The sequence below is a fragment of the Delphinus delphis genome, chromosome 3 (assembly GCF_949987515.2).
Source record: "Delphinus delphis chromosome 3, mDelDel1.2, whole genome shotgun sequence".
Classification (NCBI taxonomy): domain Eukaryota; kingdom Metazoa; phylum Chordata; class Mammalia; order Artiodactyla; family Delphinidae; genus Delphinus; species Delphinus delphis.
The window spans coordinates 113,035,795-113,060,606 of NC_082685.1; the positions used below are offsets into that span (position 1 = coordinate 113,035,795).

General features: G+C 44.6%; 1 protein-coding gene across 1 annotated transcript in view; it reads right to left on the bottom strand.

Annotated features, from left to right (window-relative positions):
* IQGAP2 (IQ motif containing GTPase activating protein 2) overlaps nucleotides 1–24,812 on the bottom strand; it is a 285,284-nt gene that overhangs the window by 140,550 nt on the left and 119,922 nt on the right. The window lies entirely within an intron of this gene.

Below are 24,812 nucleotides of genomic sequence, written 5' to 3' on the forward strand. Positions count from 1 at the left end.
TCTTTAGGTGTCACAGATGGGAAGAGAGAACTTTCTGGGTGGGACAAGAATTCAGAACACACAGGAACAAGGGGGATGACAAGCCCAGAGGCACTGAACTCACTTCCAAGCCAGAGCTTGTCGACTTCACTTTTATCAGAGTCTCTGCCAATTCTCTTTTGTGCCAAAGAGGAAAAAGGCCAAAGCCTATTTGTATGGGTGGAATGAGTCTTGCTGACATTACAGAAGAAAACAGTTCCAAGTTTATGAGCCCTTAGTGGAGGACATTCTTGTAGGGGTTATGCTGTGGGGAGAGTGTAGTCCCAGGTGCAGTAAAATTTGCAGTTGCCTCAGTCTGGAAATGACTACCAGGAAAGGTAGGAAGCGTGGAAAAGGGACAGTGAAATTCAGAGAGCAGACACTGTCTTCTTTAAATAGGACACATTCCTTTTTCCAATACCAGGAACTTATTACAGCATGCTTACCTTTTTTGGGGAAGCTATTTACTGGATTTTGAAAAAGATGAGATTAAATCTTAGGACATTGTGCCAGTATTGTAGAAAAGAGAGCACCAAGGTCACTACTGGCTCAAAAACACACAGTGGGAGGGGAGCCAGGCCAGTTCCCATTTCACACTGGTGTGCCGAGAATCTGTGGAGCTCAGAGAATAATGCGCTTCCTATCCATTCTTGAAGAACTCTTCCCTACTGTAAGACCCAAGAGGCAGGGGTGCAAGCTCTCACCTCCCTGCCACGAACCCACCGCCCAGTCACCAACTATGAGTGTGAGCTCCACACCTATACAGCCAGTCCCCGCAGAAGATCATTAACAGCGACAGCGCCGATCCCATCAACACTTGGCAGTCGGGAGAGGGCTGTTCTGCAGTATTACCAACCGATCGTGATCCAAGCAGTGAACGCTGTAAAACGTCTCAATCGCTCGCAGCTCTGGCCAACATCTTTGAAAAGCTCAAAGAGTCCCTAATAAGCAAGGAGTATTTACTGACCACTTATTTAGGCCATGGAAAACGTGGAGTATATGAGAAAAGCATAAACATAAGCCCTGCCTTCTAAGAGCATTAAGCATAATTGAGACGGCAACGCAATTGTGGGGAAAAACCAGGGAGTCATGTAAGAGAGGCTATGCTGCCCAATGCTACATGTTAGTGCATAAGAAGAAAAAGTTGGGGAATAAAGGGGATCATCAGATTATCACTGGAGTAACAGGGAAAACAATGAGAAGGTGGTGGGATCTGGATTTGGCCTAGAAAAGGGGAGTCTTTGGAAAGGCAGGGGAAGCGCTTAGGAGCCGGGGAACAGGACATACTAAAGCCATAAAGGAAACATGGCTGATTCACAGAGCAAACCCAGAGAAGACTCTGGGCCTTTGGGGTTCGTGGGAAGAAAGGAATAAAGCTGAGCACACAGTGAAGTGAGGTTCTGAGGGAACTGGTGTGAAGAGAAGTGACGACGTTTGCTGCCACAGGAAGCAGGGAGCTCTGGGCATCTTCGCAGCAGAGGAGTGACAGGCTGACAGTGGTAATTAGAGAAAAGTAATCTTGTATGATGGATGCCCCAGAGATAAAGCGCTCTGTCAGCCTCTCCCATTGTGAGGAGTGGAGGGACTGGATGAGACAGGAAGAAAGGGGAAGGAAGGAAAACAAGAGGCATTTCAAGGAAACGGTAACAAGACTTGGTGACAGCTTAGAAAGTGCAGGAGGGGGTCAAAGGAAAGAGAATATTCCCAGCCAGGGAGAGGGGCCCCGTGTGGAGGGAGGACTCAGCCCCACATCCACTGTGTGACCCCAGGCATGCCCCCTAACCTCTCTGGGCCTCATTTTTCTCCTCTGCTGAAGGGGCAGGAGATGAGAAGGATGGGATGTTAAGGTCTCTCCCAGGTCTAACATCCTAGGGGGACTGGGGAAACTGGGAGAAAAAGGAACTGATAAAATGAGATGACAAGTTTGCTTTCACATAACAAACAAGGGCTTCAAATGAACGTAAGAGTACCAGAGCCTTGATGCATTTTTAAAAATGTAAGAAATCAATAACAACATTGCCTTTTTGATAAAAATCTGGCCAAGTTAAAAGCCACTGCACTAGACCAAGTTTCTAATCTAAATAAACTACAAATTACAGCATTATGCTACTTCACATTAAAACAAACCTGTTTTCAAATAATTATCTTGAAAAAATGTACAAAATTGTTTCTAACACAACAGTATATAACTGCTTTATAATAATCCCATAATCGGGGGTAGATGTATGAAGGGTGACAGAGACGTAAATTGAAAATTTGTAGTAGGAGTGGGGGAGATAAATTGACATTTGGGACCAAGGGGCAGGAAGTTAAAATAAAAACAACTCTGAAGTGTGATATTTTAGACTTGGTCTTACTTTTTAAAAGGATAATCACCTTAATTTTTTTCTGTGTTAGAATATATGTGTAGTTGGCTAAAAACACTATTCTAAAAACTTAGGTTAACTATAGCCTATTTAAAATGTAGCCATTGCTAATGCATATGACATCATGAAGTACTCAAAGGCAAAAGCCATCTCTTCTTCCTTTTCATAATCCCTTTGTCCTGGAAATGTATTTACAGATAGTGGGCACCCAACAGATTGTTATTAAATGAAAGATTCTGACTGCTTAGGAAAAACGTTTTCCAAGCATCCCAGTTACATCATAACATCTTTTAGGACACTGCCACTGACTTGAAAATGTAGTATTTTTGCAACATTAGGCATCAATGTTTCACTACCTTGAAAGTCAAAAGGAAATGCTATTACCATCAATGGTAACTAGTGTTTATTAGCACTATTTTATTCTAGAACCTGGATTTAATACTTGACGGGGATTATCATTTAATCCTCGAGCCCACCCCATAAGGAAAGGTGCTATTAGGATCACCACTTGCAGATGCTAATCTGAGGCCCAGAAAAGCCAAGGTCATAGAGCTACTAATTGAAAGACATCAAAAAGCTCCTCTAGGAACCCTCCTACACTGTGGGTTGGAATGAAAATTGGTGCAGCCGCTATGGAAAACAGTATGGAGGTTCCTCAAAAAACTCAAAATAGAGTTGCCATATCATCCAGCGATCCCACTTCTGGGTATATATCCGGAAAAAACTTTAATTCAAAAAGATACGTATACCCCTATATTCATAGCAGCACTATGTACAACAGCCAAGACATGGAAGCAACCTAAATGTCCATCGACAGATGAGCAGACAAAGAATATGTATGTGGTACATATATGCGATGGAATATTACTCGGCCATAAAAAATGAAATAATGCCATTTGCAACAACAAGGGTGGACCTAGAGAGTATAATTTTTACTAAATTGAAGTAAGTCAGAAAGAGAAAAACAAATACCATATGATATCACTTATATGTGGAATCTAAACTATGACACAAATGAACTTATCTACAAAACAGAAACAGACTCATATATATAGAGAATAGGCTTGTGATGCCACGGAGCAACTAAGCCCATGCGCCACAATTACTGAGCCTGCACTCTAGAGCCCGTGAGCCACAACTACTGAGCCTGTGTACACCAACTACTGAAGCCCGTGTGCCTAGAGCCCGTGCTCTGCACCAAGAGCAGACACTGCAATGAGAAGCCCGCGCAGCGCAAGGAAGAGTAGCCCCTGCTCACCGCAACTAGAGAAAGCCCGCACACAGCAACAGAGACCCAGTGCAGCCAAAAATAAACAAATAAAAATAAATACATACATTTATTTAAAAAAAAGAGAGAGAGAGAATAGGCTTGTGGTTCCCAAGGTAGAGGGGTGTGGGGGAGGGATGGATTAGGAGTTTGGGATTAGCAGATGCAAACTATTACATACAGAATGAATAAACCACAAGGTCCTACTGTATAGCACAGGATATTCAATATCCTGTGATAAACCATAATGGAAAAGAATATGAAAGAGAATATGTATATGTATAACTGAATCACTTTGCTGCACAGCAGAAATTCACGTTGTAAATCATTTGTGCTTCAATAAAAATTTTTTTCAAAAAGCCCCTCAAATTCCAATTTTTAACTCTCACGACTCAAACAGAAGAAGGCAGTCTCACAGCCTAGTGTAAAATAAAAGTGGTAACAGGACACTCCAGGCTCCTTCCAGAGTAGGAGTAAAGGCCCCATGGTTTGGAGATGCAGACGCTTTCACTCTTCAGTGTAAGGTCAGAGCATAGTACATTCGCTGTCCAAGTGGAGCAAACGTCCTAGGGTTCCATTTATTCCCTTGGAACTCCCTCGTTGTCGTCACCTACCTCACAACCGTAAGTGACAGACAGCCTCGGCTGCGTCCTGCGGGTGCTGTTGTAACTGGGTGCTGGGTATGGGAAGCTTAGAGTCTGTCTAAATGGGGTCACCTCCTCGAGAACTCTGGCAAGACAAGGCAGGATCTCTAAGAGTCTCCTCATAATATACAGCTTGGAAACTTATCAATTATTAGTCAGTATATGATCAATAAAGTTTGAATGATGATAGCAAGACCATTCTTCTGGAACAGTCAGTAAACTCCGCTCCAGCATAACCAGCTAGGCTGGCTCCCTAACACTGCTCTCAGGGTATTAAACTACCTCACAGGGAAGCAGGGGCCATGATATGCAAGCTTCTAAACGAGTACCCAGTCATCACGTGGGCTGAATATCCTTTGGACCTATGTTTCAAAAGCCTCCACTCTCCCCTCCCCCCGTCTGCTAGCAGGATGCTAAAGCTCAGGGCAACCCTGAAAGAAGATGGAAGATCTCCCATCAGCCTGGGTCCCTGAGGAACCCGGGGACCTGGGTTATCTGTGTGGTAAGGAGCCTCCTGTACCCCCTCATCCTCGCCTTAAGCTACTGAACGTTACCTGAAAAAGAATTACATTTCTACTGCCAACCTCAGCCTCAGTGGCTTATCTGTTACAAAGCTAGTGTTACCCCGCCAAATCAATGAAATCCATTAAGTGGGATTTTTATGGTCTGTTGGGGTCAAACTTCCTGTCGCAATCACAATACAGAAAACAACTGGCCTGATGTTCAGGAAGTCTGGATTTCCAATCACTAGCTGGATGCCCTGGAACAGGTCACTTAAAACTCTGAGCTGAGTTTTAGTCCAAGAGTGTAAAATTATAAATGGAATTCTGTACGACACTAATTATGTGATTTTGTTGTGTTTAATAACAGCTTTATTGAGAGAGAATTCACACACCATATACTCTTTTAAGATGTATAACGCAGTGACTTTTAGCATAGTCACAGGGTTGTGAGACCATCACTTAACAATTTTAGAACGTCTTCATCACTCTGAAAAGAAGCGCTATAACTCATTTACAATATTCCCTGTTTACTCCCAATTTTCCAACCCACTAATCTACTCTCTGTTTATAGATCTACTTATTCTGGACATTTCATGTAAATGGAACCATAAAATACATGGCCGTCTGTGACTAGCTTCTTTCACTTACCATAATGTTTTCAAGGTTCATCTATTGTGTAGGATATATTAGGGCTGCATTCCTTTTCATTGCTGAATAATATTCTGCTGTATGGATATATATCATATTTTATTTATCAGTTTAGGGACATGTGGGTTTTTCCCACTATTTGGCTACTACGACTAATGCTGCTGTAAACATTAGTGTGTAAGTGTTTGCAAGGACATACGTTCTGCTTTTTCTTGTGTATATACCTAGGAGTAGAATTGCTGGGTCATAAGGTAACTCTATGTTTAATCTTTTTTGGAACTTCCAGACTTTTCCAAAGCAGCTGCAACATTTTACATTCCCATCAGCGCTGTGTGAGGATTCTAATTTCCCCAGCTCCTTGCCAACACTCAGCTGTCTTTCTGATTATAGCCATCCTAAGTAGATACAAAGTGGCATCTCATTATGGTTTTGATTTTCACTTCTCTGATGGCTAATGATATTGAGTATCTTTTTATGTGCTTATTGCCCATTTGCATATCTTATTTAGAGAAACGTCGTTTCAAATCCATTGCCCATGTTTTAGCTGGGTTTTTTAAAATAATTGAGTTATAAGAGTTCTTTATATATTTGGTATACAAATCCCTTATCAGGTACATGATTTGAAAATATTTCTTCATTCTGTGGCTTGTCTTTTTGCTTTCTTGATGGTGTCTTTTGAAGCACAGAAAGGTTGTAATTTTGATGAAGCCCCATTTATCTATTCTTTTTTTCTTTAAGTCTTTATTGAATTTGTTACAATATTGCTTCTGTTTTATGTTTTGGTTTTTTGGCTGCAAGGCATGTGGGATCTTAGCTCCCCAATCAGGGATTGAACCTGCACCCCCTTGCATTGGAAGGTGAAATCTTAACCACTGGACCACCAGGGAAGTCCCCCATTTATCTATTCATTTTTTGCTTGTACTTTGATGTCATATTTAAGAAACCACTGCTTAACTGAAGGTCACAAACACCTATGTTTTCTTCTAAGAGCCTCATAGTTTTAACTCTTATATTTATTATATCTTTTACCCATTTTGAGTTAATTTTTTGTACTGGTGAGCGGTAAGGGTCCAAATTCATTCTTTTTTTTCTTTTTTTCTTTTTTTTTTTTTTGTGGTACGCGGCCTCTCACTCTTGTGGCCTCTCCCGTTGCAGAGCACAGGCTCTGGATGCGCAGGCTCAGAGGCCATGGCTCACAGGCCCAGCCGCTCTGCGGCATGTGGGATCTTCCCGGACCGGGGCACGAACCCGTGTCCCCTGCATCGGCAGGCGGACTCTCAACCACTGCGCCACCAGGGAAGCCCTCAAATTCATTCTTTTGCATGTGGACATCCAGTTGTCTCAGCACCATTGGTTAAAAAGACTGTCTTCAATTTGACCTGAAAACCCACAGATAACCAGAATTGGCCTGTGTCTCCTCCTGCTGCCCTCGCATTTACTGCTTCTTCCCTGTTCCTTCCATTGGTTGCTCGTACTGAACCTCAACACCAATATGTGAACATCTCATCCCAAACCAGAGGTGAAGCTATTCCTTATGAGCATCTTCAAGCCTGTCGCAGAACCTTATTTTCCTTTCGGGGGGCGGGGTGGGGGGCAGGAAATGGGGCTCTTTTGTATTAGTATTGCTTGCGTTCTCTTCTCTCTGCAGAAGGAAAATCTGAATCACTTACCAGGCAACAACAAAATGGAGGTAAAAGGAATTTCCTTTCTATCATTCAAGCAGACTGTCTTCAAATTTGTTTTTTTGTTTTTTGTTGCTTGAGTTGAGATGGTTTTCGTTAAGTAGCTCTGTGTGGAAAAGTACCAGGTCCGTTCCAAGTGAGACCGGGAGAAGGAGGGGTGTGTGGCAGGGGAGGATACTGGGAGAAGGATGAAGGGGAGAGAAAGGTAAAAATTTTCCAATTTTAGGTTAAGGCCAAAAAGAAAAATAATTAATGTCATTTTGTCTTGCAAGAGAACCAAAAACAAACAAACAAAACAAAACCAAACCAAAAGCCAAAATACCACCTCACAGAAATCTGGAGACAAACCATCCATTCTATTGTGCTACTTTTTGCTTTGCAGAGCACAGGAAAGTTGTTTCACTGAGGCATTTGCTATCTGAGTTGTTATTCAGGAAATCTCCAACTATAAATCTTGGTCTCTATCATACAGCACTGTATGAAATAAATGTCCCCAAAGTAGAGCTGCTGGCCTAGAAACAGAAAGTGTGTTTTTTTCTTCACAAACCCTGTTTTAATGTAGTGCCCTAATCCGTGAACTTCCAAGTACTACAAGTCAATTTCTCTCCTGAAACATTTTGAAAATCAGCATATGAAATATTTTACAAAAGGATAAAAACGACCAGCTATTTTTACGTGTACAGTGTAACTGGTCACCTTTTGTGCCAATGAGAAGTAAAATGTCAGAAGTCAGGGTTAGATTCAGTTCTCACGGTAAACCTTTCCATTCACTGGAGGCTGAGGCAAAACTGTCACAACGAGGAGGGGAGGGAATAAATTAGGAATTTGGGATTAACAGATACATGCTGCTATACATAAAATAAACAACAAGGACCTACTGTATAGCACGGGGAACTACATTCAATATCTTGCAGTCTATAATGGAAAAGAATCTGAAAAAGTATACACACACACATATTAAAAAACTGGATCACTTTGCTATACACCTAAAACACTGTAAATCAACTATATTCAATTAAAAAAACAAAAAAACTGTCACCACAATTCTATCAGCCTAATTAGCTCAGGGGAACAGGGATGTCGAAAAACACATATTGCACAACTGAGGCAGGCATCCATGGGCCCCCATCCTTCTCTCATATAAAATTTATTTGGTTCACTATAAGAAAATGATGTGAAATATTAAAATAATGCTAATTATTTTCTTTAAAACACAGACTTACAATACCATGAAAAGAAGCAATATATGACTCCAAAACCTAACAGGCACGGAGCAGGCTTTTGAGGACGTCTTTCTCATTCTCCTCTTTAGGAAGGAGATGATACAGCAACCCTCTGTCGAGTTTGGCGAGCATTTCATCAACTGTGTTCCACAGAATACTGGCTCAGTGAGATGCTAATGCTGTCCTGGTGGGAAAGGGGGCCAAATGAACTTAGAAAATGTTGCATTCTATGTCTTCCCTTGAGGATTCATATGTTGCATTAGCATCCTGAAAGCTCAGAGAATTCCTGAAGTCAGGAACCAAGTTTACTTTTTGATGCAATGTTTCCCCCCGATATTTTTTGACCATGGAACTCCTTTTTCCCAAATCACTTGGTAATATTTCATATGATGAAATGACAGGTAACTGATAAAAGCAGTACAATTTGGTGACTAAAATCATGGCATTTGGGCTCACACTTTCTGAGTTCAGATCCTAGTTCTAGCATAATACCAGTGACTTCTCTGTAAAATAAAGATACTTAAACTATCTACCTTTGGAGGGCTTTTGTAAGGAGTAAATGAGAATCTGTATAATATATTTAGCACTGTGCCCGGCATATAGTTAGAGCCTGGCAAACATTAACCACAATTATTATTAGCATGTCCCCAACTTTGAATCTGGGCTATTTGCTCACCAGATGTGTAACCTTGACAGATTAATTAATCCAATTAATATTTTTGAGCATCAAGTACTTTCCAGACCTGGTTCCACATGGTGAATCAGGCAAAGTCCCTCAGTTTCCTAAGCAGTAAGTCTCATATTCTCACCGATGTTAGGATGCCACTAGTTCAGGAGTTATGGAGGATTAAATGAAACACCACCAGTATGGAACCTAGCAGATAGCTGGTGCCCAGATGTCACTCACATGGTTGCCTTCTTTTTTATCTATCTATTTTTTAAAATAAATTTATTTATTTATTTTTGGCTGCATTGGGTCTTCGTTGCTGCATGCAGGCTTTCTCTAGTTGCAGCGAGCAGGGGCTACTCTTCATTGCAATGCGCGGGCTTCTCATTGCGGTGGCTTCTCTTGCTGCGGAGTAAGGGCTCTAGGTGCGCGGGCTTCGGTAGGTGTGGCACATGGGCTCAGTAGCCGTGGCTCACGGGCTCAGTAGTTGTGGCACAGGGGCTTAGTTGCTCCGTGGCATGTGGGATCTTCCCGGACCAGGGATGGAACCCATGTCCCTTGCGTTGGCAGGCAGATTCCTAACCACTGCGACACCAGGGAAGTCCCTCCCTTCTCTTTAAATAAATTTTTCCAAGAATCTCTTTGGTGAGTTATTTCTTAGAAAATGATATTGAATGCATTATTTTAACCCTTCTTCCTCTATGTTTCTTAAACATAGGATAAGGAAAACAGAAATAAGTGGAACGGCCTGAGGCATTTATGGATATAAGAATGCCTGCAAACTTTGTAGCCCAATCTGCAATATGTCTGATTAACTTTTGAAAATTATTTTGAAAGAAATTTTGAAAAAAATTTGTTAATTACTTCACAGCCTACGCTGTTGCTTAAATATATGCTCTTCATAATTCTTCCTAACTCCAGGCACCAATCAGATATTTACCTCTCGAGGAGGTGACCCCATTTAGACAGACTCTAAGCTTCCCATACCCAGCACCCAGTTACAACAGCACCCGCAAGACGCAGCCGAGGCTGTCTGTCACTTACAGTTGTGAGGTAGGTGACGACAACGAGGGAGCTCCAAGGGAATAAATGGAACCCTAGGACGTTTACTCCACTTTGACAGCGAATGTACTATGCTCTGACCTTACACTGAAGAGTGAAAGTGTCTGCATCTCCAAACCATGGGGCCTTTACTCCTACTCTGAAAGGAGCCTGGAGTGTCCTGTTACCACTTTTATTTTACACTAGGCTGTGAGACTGCCTTCTGTTTGAGTCGTGAGAGTTAAAAATTGGAATTTGAGGGGCTTTTTGAAAAAAAATTTTATTGAAGCACAAATGATTTACAATGTGAATTTCTGCTGTGCAGCAAAGTGATTCAGTTATACATATACATATTCTTTTTCATATTCTTTTCCATTATGGTTTATCACAGGATATTGAATATCCTGTGCTATACAGTAGGACCTTGTGGTTTATTCATTCTGTATGTAATAGTTTGCATCTGCTAATCCCAAACTCCCAATACATCCCTCCCCCACACCCCTCTACCTTGGGAACCACAAGCCTATTCTCTCTCTCTCTTTTTTTTTAATACATTTATGTATTTATTTTTATTTGTTTATTTTTGGCTGCACTGGGTCTCCGTTGTTGTGCGCGGGCTTTCTCTAGCTGCGGTGAGCAACTCTTCCTTGGGGTTATGCTCATTTAGACTAAAGGAGACAAAGACAGGGCAACAGTGAAGGAAGGCTGTCAGACCTCTAGGATTCTAGGGAATGGGACAACAGAGCTTTCTGGCTGTGTTATCCATCAGGATAAGGGAAGAATGACCCCGAAGGAGATTCAGAGATTGAGAGGGCTGCCACTCCCACCACAGGCCCAGACCGGCTCCTCCTTAAAGGGCAAGGCTATCTCTTCCTGGGTTCCTGTGGGTCTGGAAGGCAGGGCCACCAGCCTGGTGAGCCCAAAGGACAGACCACCAAGCGGATTATTCTGGAGGCTTAAAATCAGAATTTGCCCCGCTACATTTTAGACTCGCTTGGGATCCATCACCCCCTTTCTTCTTTCTAATTTCTCGCTTTTAGAATGGGAATGTCTATTGTATGGCTGTCCCTCCTTTGTAATTTGGAAGCACAAAACTTCTGGGCTGCATAGCTTCACAGCCGGAGAGGAATTTTTGCCTCAGGATGAATCACATCTCAAGTTTCATCCACACCTGATTTAGATACTTTGGTGAGACTTGGAACTCAGAGTTGATGCTAGAATGGGTTAAGATTTTGGGGCTTCTGGGATGTAGATGAATGCATTTTGTCTCTGAGGACAGAAATTTGGGGGAAAAAGGGGCAGAACGTTGTGGTCAGAACTGTGTCCCCTCCAAATTCATATGTTGAAGTCCTAACCCACACAGTACAAGAGAATGTGACTATCCAGAGAAGGGGCCTTTAAGAGGCGATTAAGTTTAAATGAGGCCATTTGGAGAGGACTTAATCCAATGACTGGTATAAGAAGAGGAGATTAGGACAAAGAGAGACACCAGGGCTGTGCACACACGGAAGGAAACCCAGTGAGGACACAGCAAGAAGGCAGCCATTGGCAAGTCAAGGAGAGAAGCCTCAGAAGAAACCACTTCCACAGACACCTTGATCTTGGACCTCCAGAACCATGAGAAAATAAACTGTTGTGTAAGCTACTCAGTCTGTGGTATTTTGTTACGGCAGCCCAAGCAAATAATACACTAGCTAAACCATCAACCCCCATCATCCGCTAAAACTCCTCACCCAATTTTATTTCTCTTCATTGTATTTCTTACTACCTGGCAGATTGTATATTTATTTGTTTGACAGACTCACCTACTTAGAATGTAAACACCGTAAGAGCAAGGCCCTTGCCTGTCTTTTGAGAGGCATATAGTGCAGTGGTTCAAAGCACAAACTCTGCAGGCAGAGGCCTGAGATGGAACCCAAGCTCTGCCACTTACCAGCTGTGTGCCTTGGGGAACGGACTTAACTTGTCTGTGTCTCAGTTTCCTAATCTGTACGCTGGGGATAGTCATAGTCTGCTTCAGAGGGCTGTTGTGAGTTGATGGAAAAAAGCACAACAACAGTGCCTGGCACATAATAAACACCTTGAGAAGTAGACAGCAGAGCTTTTACTGCTCGGTGCTATATCCCAGGACCACTCTGCCCAACTGCCAACACAAGTCACTGTTCCCATCTGTCCTTCAGCACTATTTGTCTGCCACGCACACTTCCGCAGGGCTGCAACTAAGCCAGCATTTTGCTATGTCCAACATGCCTTCTCTCCTCTTGGCAGTCTGCAACATCCCACCGTGGCTAATCCAAGCCATCCTCCGCTCCCACCACCCCACCAGCCCCTGTCAACACACACACACATCTTATTATTGCCTTACACAAGTTAGGGGTTTAAATGGTATTTCGTAGGGGTGCTACAAATATTTATACATGTTCCCAAGCCAGGTTTCCACTCTAATGGAGCTCCCTCGATCCTGATAATGCCAACCACAAATGACGGCAGCTCCCATGGGATTAGCACGTTGCTCGGCACTTAGCTGACACTTGGCACTTACGTGAATGTATTCTCACACTAACCTGATGGGATCGGTATGATTCCCGTTTACCAGGGAAGGAAAGAGGCTCAGAGAGTTAAGCGACTTGCTCACAGCTACACAGCTAGTAGGCTGAGATTCCAATACAGATTGTCACCTCCATAGCACACGTGTCTGCCACACTCTGCTCTGCTCTGACAAACTGTCTACGATGAACTCGGTGAACAGGGCTTAAGCTACCTGCCTAGGAAGGTTCATTTCTTAAGAAGAAACTCACAGTGGAGCCTTCTCCAAAACCAAAACAGGCCAATTCAGATTTTCATAGACTCTGTTTTCCCAAAGCGAGGTGCGATAATACAAGATGAAGGTGAACATCTTTTTTGGGACGGCTGAAGAGGCTGCTGTCACTTTCAGAGGTGTCTATGGGGTGCAGCTGTGCACTGGACTTTGGGTTCTCAAAAATCTGGCTTCAAACTTGGTTCTGCAATTTATTAGTCGTGATTACCTTAGTGTGCAACCATTTCCCTGGGCCACAGTTTCCCCTTTTTAAAGATTAGGTACAACACCAGCTACCTCACAGAGATGTTATGAGAACTAAAACAGATACCATCTGTGGAGTCACCTGGTAGAAAAGTACCCAGCATGCAGTGGGTGTTCAAGAAACAAATGTTGATCAAAAGGAAGAAAAAGGAGTTAGGCAGGTGAGCATCAGTTTAAAGTGTAATGTTCCAAAGGATCCACCAGATACCACATGCTCTTCAAAGAGCATCTTTCCTAAGCACCTAAGCAGCCTGGCTGTGCTGACCTGAAAGTGTAAGATGCAAAGTCCGCTGGATGGAGGCCACTGGGGCATACAACACCCTGTAGTGAAACCAGCGGACCAAAGTGCCTCGGAGACCTGAACTCAAAAGTTGGACTCTGTCTACTTGGCTTCCTTAGAACTTGCTACAGGGGAGACGAGGCTGTCATGGTCATTTGCAGTGCAAAGCACCTTCCATTTTGGAAGGTAACCGTGAGCTGGGAACAGAGAAAAGGTAAAGAAGAAAGAACCAGAAGAACTGGGCAGGGATTTCCTGCCAAATCAACACCCACTGGAGGCTTCCACACAAATTTTGGCCTAACCAACAGCTGAAGACTTGATGAAGCAGATTCTCCTTCCTGGGTTTGGCTGCATTGTGCTCATGATCTAACCACAAAATAATCACTGTTCTTGCACTTTTAGACAGTTTTTGCCTCAACGCAGGCAGGAAAATGCAAGCAACAAGCTTAATAAGATCACTGTAAACTTTGCTAATTTACCACACCCCTCCCTACCCGCAACTCGCCTTTTTACAGCCTTCTCCTACTTCCTAACCAAATACTCAATAGGGGATCTTTTTTTAGCACAGGCTCTGGACGTGCAGGCTCAGCAGCCATGGCTCACGGGCCCAGCCACTCCGCGGCACGTGGGATCTTCCCGGACTGGGGCACGAACCCGCGTCCCCTGCATCGGCAGGCGGACTCTCAACCACTGCGCCACCAGGGAAGCCCAGGGGATCATTTAAATAATGAACATTTTAGAACACCAAGAGAATTCCATAGCTAAAGCCAGGTCAAATTTCAAAATATAAGACACAAAATCAGTCAAAACAGCATCCAGGATGACTTTCCCTCCTTCTCCGATTCCCTTTAAACTACAGGTATCTTGTGCTCAAAGTTAACCCTTTTCTGGCAATGGGGAATAAGACAGAGATATGAAGGCTGGTTCTTCTAGAGTCTAAAAGATCAAAAAAGAGTAGCTCTTAGTAGTGGTCAAGTACAGCAGGAGAAGACACCATTGGTAAGTTTAACTGTGAGAAACGTCATTTTAGTACCATATCAAGAGCCCCTTCCTCCCCTAGCTGTGTCCTCTGCCCAGCCCTTCCTGATTTCTCCCACCCCCACTAGCAGCTGTATCAAGGAAGTGACAAACAGGGACACACTAGATGCCATCAATCACTGTCACTAAGAGGAGAATGAAAAGAATCCAACATATATAAGGCTTCCCTGGTGGCGCAGTGGTTGAGAGCCCGCCTGCCGATGCAGGGGACGTGGGTTCGTGCCCCGGCCCGGGAAAGAATCCAACATATGTTCTCGCAAACGCCTCCCCCTCTCCACTCCCACTCCTCCTCACCGGTACACAATCTTTTTTTTCTTCTTTTTTTTTTGGCGGTATGCGGGCCTCTCACTGTTGTGGTCTCTCCCGTTGCGGAGCACAGGCTCCGGACGCGCAGGCTCAGCGGCCATGGCTCACGGGCCCAACCGCTCCGCGGCATGTGGGATCCTCCCGGACCGGGGCACTAACCCGTGTCCCCTGCATCGTTAGGCGGACTCTCAACCACTGCGCCACCAGGGAAGCCCACCGGTACACAAGCTTTGTAAGCAGCCAGTCCCTTTTTCACAGCCCTTCAGTGGAAATGGATGAGGAGCAGTTAGCAGAAGCATCCCCAGCACTACTCTTTTCCTGTGTGTGTCTATATTTACAGTTCACACGCTTCCCAGGCAATACTGAAGCAGGGCTTCACACCAACTGGCTATGGACAATCCCGACCACGGAGAGATGAAGGACTGATGATCAAAGCAAGGCTGCGTTCAGTGCCAGGAGGGATGGCGGGATAGAAAGGATGCGCAATACAGGTAGCAGATGGTGCTCTCCCCAACATGTTCTCAAGTCAGAAAACCTGGAGTTCCTTATTTCTCTGCTGACCACTGTGGCACTTGATAAATCAATTCCTGTGGCAACAGCTCTAAGTATGACACTCTAAAAAAGGATGTTGTAAATGGAAGACAGACACTTGCATTCATTCCTGGGAATAGAGTGAGAGGCAGAATGTGGCAACTTGCATCATAAGTCATAGAACAAGTTTTCTCTTTGACTCCATAATGCCTTACTGTGCATCTATCATGGCTAAATAATATAAGAGAACTAAAGCAACAATAAAAGCCCAATTGTATGCATGAGGATATTAACTGCAGTGATATTAAAAAAATAAACAATTAAAACACTGTTTCACAGAAGAGATTGTGAAGTTATGGGACATAATACAGATGAAACACGTAGCCAGTAAAATGTATGACAACTTAGCAAAAGGGAGGGAATGTTTCTGTGGTAAAGTGAATCAAGCAATGATACAAAAATATGTGCTTTTTGTTATAACTATATCAGGTATGTCTGCATATGAAAAATTTAGAAAAGTTGATATACTAGGTTGGTGGAATTTTAAGGGTCCCTAATTTTTTGGAAATTTTTGTAATAAAAATTAAGACAAAAGGAAAATCAGGCTAAAAGTCACCACAATTAATTCAACTATTTTCCAAACCTCAGTTGTGCCACACGAGAATAGGTAGCAACAGACCAGATGCACATCTACCAATAAGGATGGAACTTTCAGAGCCTAGGGGAAAAAATTCAAACAGAAGGAGACAGCCATAGCATTTCCATTTATTAAAAATAGGTACCCACAAGATGAGATACATTACAAGACTACATACAGGCCTAAATGATGCACTTCATACATATTTGAATGGTTGCCTATGGGAGGGAGGGAACTAGGGAAAAAAGGAAGTAACTCGTAGGGGCCCAGGACAAACCAGTGGCCACCCCGTGACCAGTAAGACCATTGCAGAGTGTGATTGGCTCAACCTTCGCACCTGATGTCCTCAAGGAGGGCCAGTCACAGTTTGAAGATATTGGAATAAACTGCTACAATTTCAGGCTACTAGACATTTCCTCTCCAGGACATGTCCCACGCTCCAAAAGAGTAGTTTCTTTATATGACAGCCATTCTTTCCCACCCCAGGTTCTAATTTTCCTTCTATTTAAAACAAGATTAAAAGGCTGCAGGAGGGCTTCCCTGGTGGCGCAGTGGTTGAGAGTCCGCCTGCCGACGCAGGGGACACGGGTTTGTGACCCGGTCCGGGAGGATCCTACATGCCGCGGAGTGGCTGGGCCCGTGAGCCATGGCCGCTGAGCCTGCGCGTCCAGAGCCTGTGCTCTGCAGCGGGAGAGGCCACAACAGTGAGAGGCCCGCGTAACCGCAAAAAAAAAAAAAAAAAAAAAGACTGCAGGAAATCATCATTACTGAAAAAGATTTAATCATGTTGCCAATTGTGCAAATAATTTTGTTACAAAATTGTATAACAATTGTATAGTAATATATGCGTGTATAGTTATAAATGTAGTAATAAAACCATATGTAACTATTCAGAAATGATCCCTTATAAACTACAAAAGAAACCGGCAAGAGTGGCTACATCTGGAGAGTAGAACCGGTTAGAAAAAGGACGTAATTTCCACCATGTACTCTCTTTTCAGACCTTTAGAATTTTGTACTGTTCACGTCTTTTCCTCATTTATCTACTAGGTGGTTCCTTCTGCTCCTCTGGTGTTAAGAGTCCTTTGTATGTTACAGACGTTGGTGCTTTGTAATATAATTTTTCTAGTGGTTTTTGTCTTTTATATTTTCTGGTTTTGCCTTTAATTTGACCAAATAAAAAATTTAAAGTACCTACTTAAGAGAGCGCTCACTCTGTACATATCGTATTACAAAATAAGCTTAAGGAGAAAATGCTCCAGTTATACCAGAACCAGTTAGAAGCCAACCGAGCCCTCTTCTCTAAGCTCGATCCGAGCTAGACACCTTTCCTCCCAAATCCTGTTGACCCCACGAAGCCCGAAGCAGCTCAGCAGGTGGCCGCATTGCCTGGGGTGCTCGCTGTACTTCCTTGATTTTATATGTAGCTTAATAATTCATTAGGGCCCTGCCACTCAGAATATCTTCTCAGGACCAAAGGCAGCGGGGGACTGCTGTCTCTGTCAAATTGTCCCCACCCTTGAGTCTCTACATTTCTTGGCTCCAAGAAGTAGAGATGCACCTTTGATCCAAAGGCAGGACTGGGGGCTCCAGAATCCTTACACCTTAACAAGGCATGTTAAAAAGTTGTTTTCAACTAACATTCTTTTCTTAGAAGTCAGTTTCTTTACTGTTCGCTAGCTCTTGAGTCAGAACAGCGGCTACGTGCGGCAGAGTGGCCTTCGAAGCAGGAAGTGGGAGGAGAGGGTCCACCAGGCCAGCACTGCCTTGGACCCGCCAGAAAGCAGGGCCTGCAGGAACCACCCCTACAGCATGTTCTGGAACTGAGCACCCTAAGTGCTGTCCACAATGAGTTCTCACTGAGAAAGCCTTTGAGAAGTGTAAGAGTTTCCAGACAGATAATTAAGTACCATTTCGATCGTCTAACAATTTCATCATTGTTCTCTATTAAAACTGACATCCGAGATAGACAACTTCTTTCTGTGGCAAACCCTTACAGAAGGGGGAAATGCAAGTCTACAGGAATAATAAACAATCTTGTCCCACCCACTTTGGGAAAAAAGCAACAGACAAATGGAACTTTTAGGGGGAAAGGGCAAGAGGCAGCCAAAAAATGAACTTCTTCTATGTAGTAAGAAAATCAAACTCCAGCTCTATAGCTGAATATTATGTCCATGTAGGAAAAAGTAGACAGACAGGAAAGGAGTGAGGGACACAAAAAGAAACTGGCTGAAAAGCAGGAGGCACACACACCACAGTCTCCCCGCTCTGGTGGGAAGCACAAATCATAGGGACTAACTGAGTGACCAACAACAAGGTTTCCAGCTCGGCTGCCTGGAGAAATGGCCAAGAGAGCTACAGAGAAAGAACTTAGAAAGTGGCGGCTGGGAGGCAAGTCAGCCTAAAGCACCCAGACGTATTCTCTTCTTCTACCACCACCAAGTTCACTTAAATGTTTCACCTTCAATGCACTCATTAGCGACCACACAGAGAGACAAAGAAACAGGATGAAAACCACGAGGAGAGTCACGCGAAGGGTTTCGGGCACAGGACCTGGTTACAAGAGAACACTATGACACCCTGGCGTTCTTAGGTTTCAGGAAATGTGGCTTGATGGACAGTATAGCCAACTCTGTGCAATCGCAAATCACGCAGCCAGGGGGTTCTGGGGCTGGCTCGGGTTTCACAATGCCTCCATCTCATGGCAGCCTCACCTAGCACCTTCCAGTACCGACTATCTGTGAGACACAGTATCTGAAGCCGACTGGCTATCATCTTTACAATCTAATATTTACAAGCATTGCTACCTGTATTTCCAAAACACAGACATAAACTGTGTTTATGTCTTGAGCCATAATTCTAGCATATCATAGAATACTACTAAACACTCACACACACGCAAATATAAATCGAGCCCCTGCATAGGTGAAAAGCAGATTTCTTTTTTTTTTTTTTTTGCGGTACGCGGGCCTCTCACTGTTGTGGTCGCTCCCGTTGTGGAGCACAGGCTCCGGACGCGCAGGCTCAGCGGCCATGGTTCACGGGTCCAGCCGCTCCGTGGCATGTGGGATCTTCCCGGACCGGGGCACGAACCCGTGTCCCCTGCATCGGCAGGCGGACTCTCAACCACTGCGCCGCCAGGGAAGCCCGAAAAGCAGAGTTCTTGGTAGGATCACCAGTAGGCAAGAACAGTAACTGGGAACTCAGAATGAGGTGGCAACACACAGAAGAAAAAAGCGCGTGTGCCTTCTGCACACACACAAACACAATTTCAAATAGTTGCAGCTAAGAAGAAACACTCAAATGTAAAGTGACAGTTAACTAATAGGGACCAAGCTGTTGGCAGGACTTATCCCCACGGGGCTAGAGGCATGCAAGGGCAGACAACAAGGAGATTGCCGAACTTACCCGGAGAGAAAGCATCAGCGGAGGTATTAAGTAGCTAGTCAGAGCAGAAGTATTAGTCACTTCTAATCACCTAAATTATTCACATAAACTGGAATAAATCCAGGCTAACTTTAGCCTCAGAAAATCCACTCCAGCAGGGCTTGCAAACAGATGCCTGTAGGGATGAGGCAGGTACTGTTGGCTGGGGGAAGCTGGAGCTACTCCAAAGCTACTCTGCTGCTTTGTGGGAACTTGGATCGCGGGCGCCCCACCTGCAGGATTTCCTCAGAAGTGGGAAATTCAGGTTTTTACGAGCTCTTGATTTTTAAATGCTCAGAACTAATTAAAAAATAAACCCTGCATGTCTAATGAAACGCATCTTAAACTTTTGTAACATTTCAAAGGGAAGTGAAAATAGGCCCCGTGAGTATGTTTTCAGATGGGTAAAGGTTGGGCATGAATTTATAGGGTTAACAGCTGCTCTTCCTCAGCATGGTCTTGAAAAGTAGAACATTAAAAAAGAAAAAAAAGAAGGCAAGGCCCTATGTTTACATAATGATTAAATTTATGATAAAAATACAGTAGAAGAAGTGCATAAAAATAAAATAGGGACTTTAGGGAAATGCAACTCAAAACCACAATGCTATATCACCTCACACCCATTAGGGTAGCCATTAAAAAAAAATTTAAAAAAAACCCACAGAAAATAACGAATGTTGGTGAAGATACAGATAAAGTGAAACCCTCAAGTATTACTGGCGGGAATGTAAAATGGTGCAGCCACTGTGGAAACCAGTTCTGTGGTTTCTCAAAGTGTTAAACAGAAGTATGTATGATCCAACAATTTCACTTTGGGATTAATACCCCAAAGAATGGAAAACAGGAACTCAGATACTTGTCTACCAATGTGCGTAGCAGCAACCTTCACAACAGCCCAAAGGTAGAAACAACTCAAGTGTCCATCAACAAATGAGTAAATAAAATGTGGTATATATCCATACAAGGGATTATTATTCCCCCTTAAAAATACAATTCTGATATAAGCCACAACATGGATGAACCTTTAAGAAACTATGCTAAGTGAGATAAACCAAACATAAAAGGACAAATACTGTATCCTTCCACTTACAGGAGGTACCTAGAATACTCAAATTCAGAGACACAGAAAGAAGACTGGTGGCTGCCAGGGTTGGGCAGAGCAGGGATGGGGAGTTCATGCTTAATGGGTAGAGATTCAGGACTGTGAGATGAAACAGTTCTGGAGGCGGATGGTGGTGGTGGTTGTACCACACTGTAAATGGACTTAATGCCACTGAGCTGTTCATTTAAACATGGTTAAAACGGTAAATTCTCTGTCATATATATATTTTACCACAATTTAAAAAAAAAAGAAAGAATAATAGGAACATACATAGAGAAGACAGTCAAGAGGAGGCGCCTTGCTTATCTGCTGGCTTTCTCAGCAACCAATTCAGGGACAAGCTCCCTCTACTCCCAACCACCAACCCCTTAGATCTTACAGCCCCGCCTATGGCCCTAAGGGAGGGTTGTGACTATCAGAATCTCGTTGCTCTTCGGGGATCTTCCACAGGGCCACCGCATATGGCTGCACAGGTGCCACACTGAGCGAAGGATCCTGGCCCAGGGGACCAGGCTGTGCTCCACTGGCCAGGCCCTGTGTCTGGAGGAGGGGACGCCTTTTCCTTCTCACACAGGCAGTATAGGCTAGTGGTGGCCCTGATCTTCCCCACCCTCAAGCTGGTCTTCTCTAACTCCCTATTTCTGTGCAGGATACCCTCTCTTCTCATGGATCCCTGATGGAAACTGTAGCATCCCTTCCTGTTCCCGTTCTAATCAGCTAGGGGCTTCCATCAACTCTCCATCTCTCCTCTCCATTCCTACTGCCACTTACCCTATTCAGGCCCTTTGACCTCTGATCTAGGGGCTCCATACCTCCAGCACCCACTCCCCAGGTGATCCAGCTGCTGTCAGATTAACCTTCCCCAAACAGGGCTCACCATTTCACTCACAAACCTCCGGTGGCTGCCCTTTTCTCTCTTGTGTGTGTTGAACAAATATACAAGGAAGGCGCTTATTCACCCCTAACTGTCAGCTCTGCTGTGTGAAGTGAGACTGTCAGATTATTTTGATGGTCCCTTGCTTAGGTGAGTGTGAAGCAGCAGCAGCGACTCAAATCATCTCTCCAGCAGAACACACCTTTATATACCCCAGGTGCTAGCAAGGAGTCAGTAGATTGAAACTGAAGAAAACCTGAAGAACCTTGAACTTCCTATCACTATAGCTAATCAAAATGATGTGTCTCGGGCTTCCCTGGTGGCGCAGTGGTTGCGAGTCCGCCTGCCGATGCAGGAGACACGGGTTCGTGCCCCGGTCCAGGAGGGTCCCGCGTGCCGCGGAGCGGCTGGGCCCGTGAGCCATGGCCGCTGAGCCTGCGCGTCCGGAGCCTGTGCTCCGCAACGGGAGAGGCCACAACAGTGAGAGGCCAGCGTACCGCAAATAAATAAATAAATAAATAAAAAATATGTGTCTCTCAGTTCTGGAGGCTGGCAAGTCCAAAACCAGGGCACCCGCATGGTTGGGTGAGGATCCTCTTCCTGGATCATAGCCGGCACCTTCTCGCTATGTCCTCACATGACAGAAAGGGCCAGGGAGGTTTGTGGGGTCTCTTTTGTAACAACACTAATCCCCTGTTCATGAAGGCTCCACTCTTGTGAATGAATCCTCTCCCAAATCCATCTCCTAATACCATCACCTCGGCCTTAGGGTTTCAATGTATGAATTTTGGAAACATTTACACCATAGCAATGTCCATGGAGACCCCCTACAGCCACCTTCCTCAAGTGAGATATATTTAAGCCTACAACTCAAACCTTCCACAAGCACCAGTAAGCATTAACCTGGTTCTGCAGGCAAGGATGCATGGGAAGAACATCCCAGGCACTAGATGGCAGGTGTTTACAGAAAGAGAACATTACTAATATATAGTTGAGTGGAATTTCCCCCTTATTCTTAGAATTACAGCCAAGGCCCACTGCTGAGGACAATGGGGTGAAGCACCCTACTTAGAAAGCCATGAACATGTATATACAGACACTGCCCCCCTGCTGCTTCCCGAGAGGTCACAGGACAGTCCTACTAGCTGACCACAGCCCTTCCTTCCACCCAGCCCCCAAAGCAAGGAAGAATAATTGATGGGGAGTGCAAGTTTCTAGTGCAGGCTCCTACCTGCTTCCCCTACAAGTTAGGAAGACGAGAGACGTTCTAAGAGAATCTCTAGGAGAGACTAAGGTAACTGTTCCTTGTCTGGCTGCTTGCTGAGCTACAGAAGGACCCACAGGCTCACCCTGGGCTGGCACTGCGGCAGAAGGGAGCATGTTAGGGAGTTGGGAGAACTTGGCACCCATAACCTGGACTGAGGGGACACCCGTAAACACAGAGACAGGCACAGAGATTTTGGAAGATGGGGGGCCGACTAGAGGAGCCCCACGCAAGCAGAGCTTAAAGGGATCCAGGTGCAGTACACCAGGAAACAAGGTAGGATATGCCCTCTCCATTCCAGTTCTTTAAGACACCTGGACTGGGTGGGCGGGGACCCTTGTGGTTTGCACAGTTCCTTCTGCAGGAGTGTTGAGGTTAGCGGGGCGGGAGCCCTAGGGCTTCCAGGCAGCTGCTGGGCCAGGCAGCAGGACACTGGACTCCAAGGAGGAGCTGGGAGTGCAAACAAGGCAGGAGCACCTAGCAACGACAAAGGGAGAGCCTGCACCCCTCTGGACAGGTCCTGTGCAGAGGAGGCTGGGGTGAAGCTAAGCACAGACCCGGAGAGCCCCACGCGCGATCCACGCAGAGACTCCCTGCACCAGAATGAACCAGAGGGACACGCCTTCTCAAGAGCTGCTAGACCCTTGCTCCCTGTTCCCTGTCACAGGGAGGAGCCAGAGCTCAGAAGAGAGCAGGGAGCTAGAATCAGATAGGAGACAGATTAGGTGTTGTTTTGTTTTTTTGTTTTTGGCCACACCGCATGGCATGTGGGATCCTAGTTCCCCGACCAGGGATTGAACCCGTGCCCCCTTGAGTTGGAAGCACAGAATCTTAACCACTGGACCGCCAGGGAAGTCCCTGGGTGGTTTAGAAAGACTAAGGAATGAAAGCATAAGCCCAGTATATCATCCAGGGAGGGGAAGGGGGATTTGACAGAGTAGAGGTGTAAGCAGTGCCTGGAGAAAATTAAAGCCATTTCATGCTGTTACCCCCAACGAACTGAGCGAGGCTCCTGAAGAGACCAGCCACACTAACAGTAGGGTTACATACACACAAATTATAAGCTCCCCCTAAATACACTGCGTGCAGCTGAAAAACAATACAGAAGGACTGTCCTCCAGCTCGAGGCAGGCACGAGTCAGCTGTGGGCTCTGCGCTGTCACTCTCCAAGCAATGGGCTTCAACTAAAGGCCTCTGTCGACCCCTGCTGCCCTAGGAAGAGAAGGGCAATGCGCTCAACCTTATCCTTCCTCCTAGGTGTTGTACCAGGTGAGTTAACGTGTATGCAACCACCCCTATGTGGCAGGCGATACGCCAGGTACTCTACCCACCAGGTCTGCCAGGCAGTGGTGGGACCCCTGTATTACAGAGGTTACTTAATCTGAGTGTTACATCAATGGTCCCAATGATGGGACCAGGATTCTAACTAAGCCTGACGCTAAACAGACTCATGCTAGTTCTGCCCCACTCTACCAAAGCACCCAGAGGCACGAAATGAACCACCGAGAGGAGAGCTACAAACGTCCCATTGGTAGCAGCTCACCAGCAGTTTAAAAATGCAAACATTTTAATTTACATTTTTGAATCTATAAAATTTGAAGTTGTGATAGGTTATTATAAATATAAAAACTAATAAGTCAATATGTCTACCCCCTTCCCTACTAATGCTCACAAAAGAACACCAGTACTAGACAAGTGCAGTCTGACCTTTAGCAGAAAGACAAAAGCACTATTGAAAAAAAAAACAAAAACAAAACCCTAGTTCTGAACAGAATGCACCAGAACTCAAACTTGCCAAGCTGTCTGCACTTTGGAATTTTGCAGTGTTTAACGTCAACTGTCCAGAACTGGCCTTATGGGACTCTCTGAGAGAATACTTTAATATCCCCCTTAATACCCACCTCTACATGTAGCATTTTAGATCATCCAAAGTCCTTAGAAACCACTGCACTGTACACCACTCAGGAAAGGCCTTTATTAACCTTTTAAAGGCATTAATTGGAGGACTTACCAGAACCAAATTATCTCAGCAGCCAATCTCCTCGCTGATTGAATCACTATGCAACTATCTGGGTTCTGAGTCATTGAAAATTGCTGAAAGGGACTTGGTTGAGTCAGCATAAGCTCTTTTCCTAGCTATGCTTTAAAGGTGTTCTCAAACTTTGCCTTCAAGATATCTCCAGTACAGAGCTCAGCAAGTCAACAGAATACAAATAAAAATGACAGCACCCAAG